The following is an 8,206-nucleotide window of genomic DNA, read 5'->3' as shown; positions in this document are numbered from 1 at the left end:
ATCACAAATGAAAATGCTGATCCCAGAAACTGCTCATGCAGTCCTTGCTTAATTATGTCATAAAAATATTTAAAAATTGTTATGAAGCAAAATCGGATGAATTTATTAAAGCAAGATTGCTTACTGTAATTTATCATTTGATCAAAATTCTTCTTTGACAAGCAGACATCGTTGCTCAGTCTCTATTTCTCTCTCTCATTCTCTCGCTCTTACTCTCTCTCTCTCTGCCAGTGAATCTGTTTGAAGGCTAATATTCCACCATTCGCCAGCTGCTCCCTTGGCAACACTGGCGTTTCTGTTGCCATGGCAATACTCACTCGAGCTTAGCCAGGCATAAGGTCTGGCACACTGCCATGCCAACGTGTGAGTGCATGGCAGTTGGTTTGGATTTTTATCTATGGATGTGTGTTCCAGGGTACAACTGTGTGTATGTATGTGTGTCTGTGTGTGTGTGTGTCTGTGTGTGTGTGTGTGTGTGTGTGTGTGTGTGTGTGTGTGTATGTGTGTCTGTGTGTGTGTGTGTTGTGCCCGGGACAGGTGTATGTGTGAGTGTTTGTGGTCATCATAAACGTGCATGTGTGCATGTGTGCATGTGTGCGTGCATATGTGTGCAGGACAGACATGCGTTTGGGGAAAGTCAGGGTGTTTGGGACTGCCCCAAAACTGAGTGTGTGTGTGTGTGTGTGTGTGTGTGTGTGTGTGTGTGTGTGTGTGTGTGAGGAATTTTGTAATTATCTGTCATTCTCTACAAGAATTCTACTTAAACACAGAGTTCTTACTTAAAGGCTATCACTGTACATTAATGTTGATCCTGACACTTGTGTCACAGAAGATAAGCCATATACGTTTATAAATGAAAAAAGTACATTATCACATTGATATCCTTTTTAGGATATTGTAAAATATATCTATAATGGAACATATATATATATATATATATATATATATATATATATATATATATATATATATATATATATATATATATATATATATATGTTCCATTTAGAATGTGATGTTCAAATCAGGGTTTTTTTGGGCTGTAGTAAACACACACACACACACACACACACACACACACACACATCGTCAGCAGGAAGGAAGCTTCTGCTGTCTGCTGTGGTTCAGTTGCCCCAGAAACCAGGTGATGCGTACGCACACGGAGTGTGTAGCAGATGACATAACAGATTCCATGACGAAAACAGTGACAGCACAGAAAACCTGAGAGATGGAAGAGGTGAGGATGTGATTTGTCGCTTGTTTACAGACACCAGTTGAGACTAAAACTGACACATTTAAAGGAACATGATGTCATAAATTCAATTTAATTAAGCTGAAATCATATTATTGCTATACATGAGGAAATCTACTTTAGATTAAACCTCAACACTGGTGAATGCTCTGATTAGCTCAGAAGGCATTGATTAATTTGTCTATAACATCAGTCATGACGTTAGTGCCAGCTGTAATTCAAATCATTAGGTTCATATTCTAATGCATTATTGCTTTTATAGTAACGACTAATTCACAGGGCCTTGTATGGTGGAAGCTCCACATTATCTATGGCTAATAATATATGGATAAAAATATATTGCTATTTAAACATTGTGTTTGTTAAAGAAAAATGTATAATCAGTCATACACGAGGGGACTTTTATATATAACATTCACAGACAGAGTCTCCGGTGTCAGGGCTGTGTAACAATAAGTACATTGTAAAAGTAAATCAGGACAGGACAATGTGTGTTCTAGTTTCTTGCTAAGATGACAAGCTGCATATTTTTGTCTTATTAGCTTCAAGACAGAAAGAAAAGAGGCTAGTGAGGGAATGAGGTTATAGCTATTATAAGTGATAACAGGTGCTAACTTGTTTTGTGGACACTCCACATCATTAAATGTAACTAAGAATGGTTAAAAAATGTTATGTTATTTTTTTAGAAATTAAAAATTGTAATCACTGGCAAATTGTTCTGGTATAATAGAAGTAAAACACTTCAAGATGTACATTACATTACATTTATGCACTTAGCAGACGCTTTTATCCAAAGCGACTTACAAATGAGAAAGATACAAGCAAAATGTACTGTTGTAAAATAATAATTATAACTTCAGGGTGGTAATGGTATCACAACATTGTGTTCTTTAATTGCTGATTATTTTCCTACATTAGCACACCCTGTTGTGTTTTATTCCTCACTTGAATGTCTCCACAGCTAACAACAACAACAGTAATAATAATAATAATAATAATAATAATAATAATAATAATAATAATAATAATAAATTCTTTGTAACAGGTAAATTCTGATACTTGAATTAAACCCTTTAAATGCTGATGACATTACAAGTTATCTTATTTTAGAAGACGGACCTCATCAAGCCAAGACATTCTGGTTGAGTTTTAAGATCTGTACTTTTTCTACTTGAAAAAACTATTTTATTCGAAGTTTTCTGTTCCTCTCATATGTCTATTTTATTTTCTGCAAAAAGAACCGCCAAGGTTTAAAAAAAACGCGCTATATAAGTGCAGACCATTTACCATTTACCATATACCATACTACAGAATATAAATGATTTCTAAGATGGCTACATGATTGCAAAAGTTTATCCATGAAATTGCTTGTAGTCCTTGAGATGTTGCTTAAAGAATAATCAATTTTTGTAATTTTTATAGTTTTATTCCTTTAGAGGATGACACAGTTCCCATTTAGCAAAATATTCATGTTAGTTACAGTTGAAGGGCCTCAACAATTCTGTAAATTCTTGTATGCAGCTGCAAAGTGATTTCTCGTGTTGACCTCAGAATCACATCACCATGTCTACTTTTAACTTCCTCATGTGACCTTCACAACAGCAGAGTAACAGCTTCAATAAAGCAGTGCATTATTAATGAGCCACGGTAGCCACGTGCACACACCACATGTCTGCTTAGAAGCCAAAATAGTCTTGCCCTGGGGCTTTTCAGTAGACAGAGTCTTCCTAAGGAAGGAAACTAGGACCCCCTTCCCTTCTCTTAATGCGCCCCAGCTGTTTTGACTGCAAATAGTAGCTACTGTGAACGGGACAGCCTCAAAAGAGTCTAATTCCCACTTAGCCAGCACTTAGGCTAAGATTTATTGTTTCCTGGTAAGGGAGGCCTGATTAAACAGCGTGGCGAGGATAATTCTGATAAGCACACACTGGAAACCAGCAAGGTTGAGACTGTGCCTGTCACATAGCAAAGATTTTACATTATTAGTGTTCCAGGCTTCTCAGGGAGGAGGATTTGTCAGGAAGTGACTTGTTGGAGTAGTAAAGTCACACAGAATGTACATTTTAGTATTAGCAGGATGTCAGACTTGATAGCACATCCCTATATATCTCCTGTAGGTGGGATAATGGTGAGGCAAACAATGTTGAGAACTTGATAAAAATAAAACCTCATATATACAGTCATGAAAAAATAAGTACACCCAATGGAAATTGTTGTTGTTTTTAACATATTTGGACAAGCAAACTTTTGATTCTCTCTGAAACAGTTAATAAAGGTTATACACTCTATAAAATTACACATGAAATTGACATATTGTAGTAATTTTCACAATTTAAATGAACAAAAAACAGATTAGTCACATGGAAAGAGTAAGTACACGCCTACATTTAACACACCTTCAAATCCATAAAATTACAATCAGGTGTTCAAGATTTGATGCCAGTGATTAGAGCCTGCTTAGGGAGTGGAGGTGGAACCTGTTTTATTTATATCCCTCTCATATCTAATGTCTGGTGTTCCCTTTGTTATTGATGTGTGATGTGTGATTTGTGATTTGTATTGATTTGTTATTGCCTATTGTTTTCTCTGTGACGATGGTACCTGCTGCCTCCAAGTGTTTCTGGAGCTCTTTCCGAGTGGTCCTTGTGCTAGTCTCCTGACTATTCTTCTGACTCCCTGGTCAGAAATCTTGTGAGGAGCTCTTGTGCGTGGCCGGTTGATGACGGAGTGATGTTGCTTCCACTTGCAGATTATGGCCGCAATGGTGCTTACTGGAAGATTCAGAAGTTTTGAAATACGTCTGTATCCGATTCCATCAATATGTTTTGCAACAATAAGGTTGTGAAGGTCTTGGGAAAGCTCTTTGCTTTTCATGAGATGTTTCTTGTATGACGGGGTCACGGGGAACCTGGAGCCTATCCCAGGGAGCATGGGGCACAAGGCGGGGTACACCCTGGACAGGGTGCCAGTCCATCGCAGGGCACAATCACATACACACTCACACACCCATTCATACACTACGGACACTTTGGACACGCCAATCAGCCTACCGTGCATGTGTTTGGACTGGGGGAGGAAACCGGAGTACCCGGAGGAAACCCCCGCAGCACGGGGAGAACATGCAAACTCCACACACACATGGCGGGACTCGAACCCTGGACCCTGGAGGTGTGAGGCGAACGTGCTAACCACTAAGCGCTCAATAAGAGCTCATTTGCACACTAGCTAGCTAATTTATGTCATCTTTGATCGTGACTTAATTACTATCTGAAACACGCCATATGCTCATTTTATGATTCATTATCAAACAAGTGTACTAGCTTATTCTCATTATTCTTACATCACAACCACAAAATTGAGAACTTTTAGGTGGGTAGAAACTTTGTGTATCAAGGGCATGCGCAATGCATGATCTTATGATCAAGTTATTTTGTGAGCCCATTGCAACAGCCTGTTCCTTTCATGTGTATTTCTTTTTAAATTTGACAAAGATGTTCTCATTATCATTCAGTAAGGAGGACTAACATGCATGCACATGTCTTGTTTTGAGGATTTTGAGATCCGATAGCCTAAGCTAATGATCAAGGCTCAAGTGTTGGTGTAATACTTGTGTAATAAAGCTTTCTTCATTTTAAAAGCCTAAGAGACATACATGCAATTTTATATGGTATAATGGATCAACTTGTAAGCTTTATCTATTTTTAAATCCCAGTTTTCTCCTTTGTTACTCCCTCCCCTTTCCCCTTATGCTGACTGTCTACAGAGGAAGAGATGCATCACCTCGGAGAGGTTTCCGGCTTCTGTGTGAGTCAGAACTCGGGCTCACTTCCAGCATGCACACTTCCTTAGGGGGAGTGCGAGTGCCTTGTTACTGCTGTTCAAACATCACAGGTCGAACCCTGGAAATGACTGAACGATCACAGTGATTAAAGAGAGGTGACCCCCCTGCCTTTATCCCTCTGCTCCAGTGCCTCAGATTCTTCAGGGGCATGGATTTATTGAAAAGATGTTTGAGGGAGGTGTGCCTAGTCCAAACTTGTTGGCTTAATCCTAGTCACCATCTCAGAGGGGGAGAGGCATATGTAGACAAAAGAATTTGTCATAATAGTTTTATCTGTATGGATTAGACTTGGTTTAATGTGTTAAACCAACTCACATATTCATGCAGATATGTTTCTCCAAAATGGGTTTACAAATTTGTTAGAATATAACTATATTTATTTTCATAGAAAATACGAACAGTTAAGGTTAGAATAGGAAATAGTGATCATAGCTTTCCCTTTGTCTTAAACGGATATCTTAAGTTAAAATGTTACACATTGTGTATGTAATTTTTTCACAATATAATTTGGTAAGAAATTCACCAATTACAGGGCATCGCGTCTTGTCTTGTCTTTTCTTTCTATCTATCCTTCTGTTGTTTTAATTTCCTATAGCCCCCCCCCCCCAATTGTTTTCCCTTTAGTTCATCATTTATTTAGCTAAGGTAATAAACATATAGTAATACTGAGGAAAGTACTGTGTACAGTAAAGCAAATTCATATCAGTCATGCCTCCAAGTGTTTCTGGAGCTCTTTCCGAGTGGTCCTTGGCTCTTGGGCTACTCTTCTGACTATTCCTCAGACTCCCTGCTCAGAAATCTTGTGAGGAGCTTCTGTGTGTTGATGACGGAGTGATGTTGCTTCCACTTGCGGATAACGGCCCTAATGATCCTTACTGGAGGATTCAGAAGTCTTGAAATAGGTTTGTATCCAATTCCATCAATATGTTTTGCAACAATACGGTTGTGAAGGTCTTGGGAGAGCGCTTTGCTTTTACCCATCATGAGATGTTTCTTGTGTGACACCTTGGTAATGAAAAGCCTTTTTATTGACTTTACTAATCCAGCTGATATTAATTTGCACATATAGGAAGTATAATTATTTTAATAAATTTTAATTAAAAAATTATTAATTACTTACGGATTTCAGCTGGTTCCTTGCCTTGCCTTACCTATGCGAACTGCTTTTTCTTAGCGTGTTCAATACTTTTTTCCTGTGTTATTCCACTTTTTTACATTTTAAACTTTATTTATGGACTTTATTGTTGTGAATTCTTTATATTTGTGTATTTCTTGAGTTAATACTGATGTCTAGTGGAAATTTTATGTGAATAAACTCATTGGAAATATATTTACTGAAAAAAATGTTCATGCATTCAATACTTATTTCCCCCACTGAATGTTTTTTCTATTGGAATGGGTAAGACCTTTAATATTTCTCGTTTGTGAATGAAAAAAAGCTATTCTAATTATATTAAGGCTTGCTTATATTATAGCATATATTTTGTCCTGTTGCATGAGACCACACTTCTAAAAAAAAAAAAAAAGAGAGAATTATCAAGGGCTTACCCATTAAATCATACTTTTGTATACTGGCTGCATACAAAAACAAATCCAAAACTCAAATTCAATAACTCTGCATTCCACTCTCAGTTGGAGCTGCCACTCTGTGCAGACATTGTCCCTTATGGAGACCACTAATGTCCACTCAACTCCCATCTGAGTGGCTGATGAATGAAGGAACAATAGCTCTCCTGGTGGCTCCCACTTTCCATGGCTTGCCCAGAGTTTGATTTGATTTGCCCAGCTTGAGGCACCGAATCTGAGAACAAAAGTGGTATAAGAAAGGGGGAGGGGTGGGGGTGGTGGGTCCCCTTATGAAGTAGCTGAAGGTACAGGGATTCAGATTGAGCTAAACTCACTATACCCCACTTTGGGGTCCCGACTGGGAAGGACACAGGGAAGTTCTTACAATGACATAAAAGGGACCTTCCGAAGGTTTTTTATTGTAAGGAAGTGACGGCCATGAATGGTGACAGAGCTTGAATGAGTTCTCTTAAGGTGATGTGTATGCCTTGTTACTGACCATTGTGGGCACAGCATGGGGGGCAGGCGGGGTGACAGTCCATTTTTTTTCCAAGGAGGTGTTCATCCTTCTAGGAGGCCAGGGAATCTTCAAAGTTACACCAACTCAGACCTCCAGCATCACCATCATTGTTCCCATGTGGTGGGCCAGGATCTTTGAAAAGCCTGTGGCAGAGTGTAGGCCTCCTGTTAAAGGAGACAAGTCAAACTGTGTATACTGCGCTAGCTTTCATGGGCTCTTTCAGGTGCCTTAGGATTGATCTGTGTTCATTCACATGACAAGTATGTCCATCAGGATCTATTTATTGACAGCTTAGGCGATGAGTACACCATGTTTCTTTTGTCAGGGTGTTCTTTCAGTGAAGATAATACCTCCTTTTCTAATTTGTGTTGAGACACTGGACTGCCAAGGAATTCCTGTGTCTTTCAGAAGCCACTTCTGAAAGACACTCACTTTTGTTGCCAGCGGTTTAGACATTAACGGCTGTGTGTTGAGGTATTTTGAGCGGACAGCAAATTTACACTGTTACACAAGCTGTACACTCACTACTTTACACTGTAGCACAGTGTCATTTCTTCAGTGTCGTCACATTAACAGATATAATCAAATATTTACACAAATGTGAGGGGTGTACTCACTTTTGTGAGATACTGTATATATATATCACCATTTCAGTTAAGGAACTTCTATTTCTATGCTCCTGTATGAGGCAGATACGCCTATTAAAAGGTAAGATGATGGATGAATACTTCTAAGATGTATAATAATTCTAAGAAGTACTATTTTTCATCTCATGAGTTTTGACATAAGCCTTGCAGATGGAACATAATGTGTTTTTAAAATTATATTATATTTTATTTATATTATATTTCTCTTCTTCTTTTCGTGTCGAGGTTCCACTTCACATATATTATATTATATTATATTATATTATATAGTCATTTATATTATATTCATATTTATAGTTAAGCAATATTCATGACTGTGTAATGAGTCTCAGTGTAGGTAACCTACTAAAAACACTTCAGTGTTTCACAAAAGAGCTTTA

At 38.1% G+C, this 8,206-nt stretch overlaps 1 long non-coding RNA gene across 1 annotated transcript; it reads left to right on the top strand.

Annotated features, from left to right (window-relative positions):
• Nucleotides 1-1,055: 1,055 nt before the first annotated feature.
• LOC108256282 (uncharacterized) lies at nucleotides 1,056-5,615 on the top strand. The gene is made up of 2 exons (XR_001810265.1): nucleotides 1,056-1,237; nucleotides 5,016-5,615. It is a non-coding gene; the product is annotated as an uncharacterized LOC108256282 (long non-coding RNA).
• The last annotated feature ends 2,591 nt before the right edge of the window (nucleotides 5,616-8,206 follow it).

Source organism: Ictalurus punctatus, chromosome 23 (genome assembly GCF_001660625.3).
Source record: "Ictalurus punctatus breed USDA103 chromosome 23, Coco_2.0, whole genome shotgun sequence".
Lineage (NCBI taxonomy): Eukaryota > Metazoa > Chordata > Actinopteri > Siluriformes > Ictaluridae > Ictalurus > Ictalurus punctatus.
The sequence above is the reverse complement of the archived record's forward strand: the minus strand, read 5'-3'. Positions and strand labels throughout refer to the sequence as shown.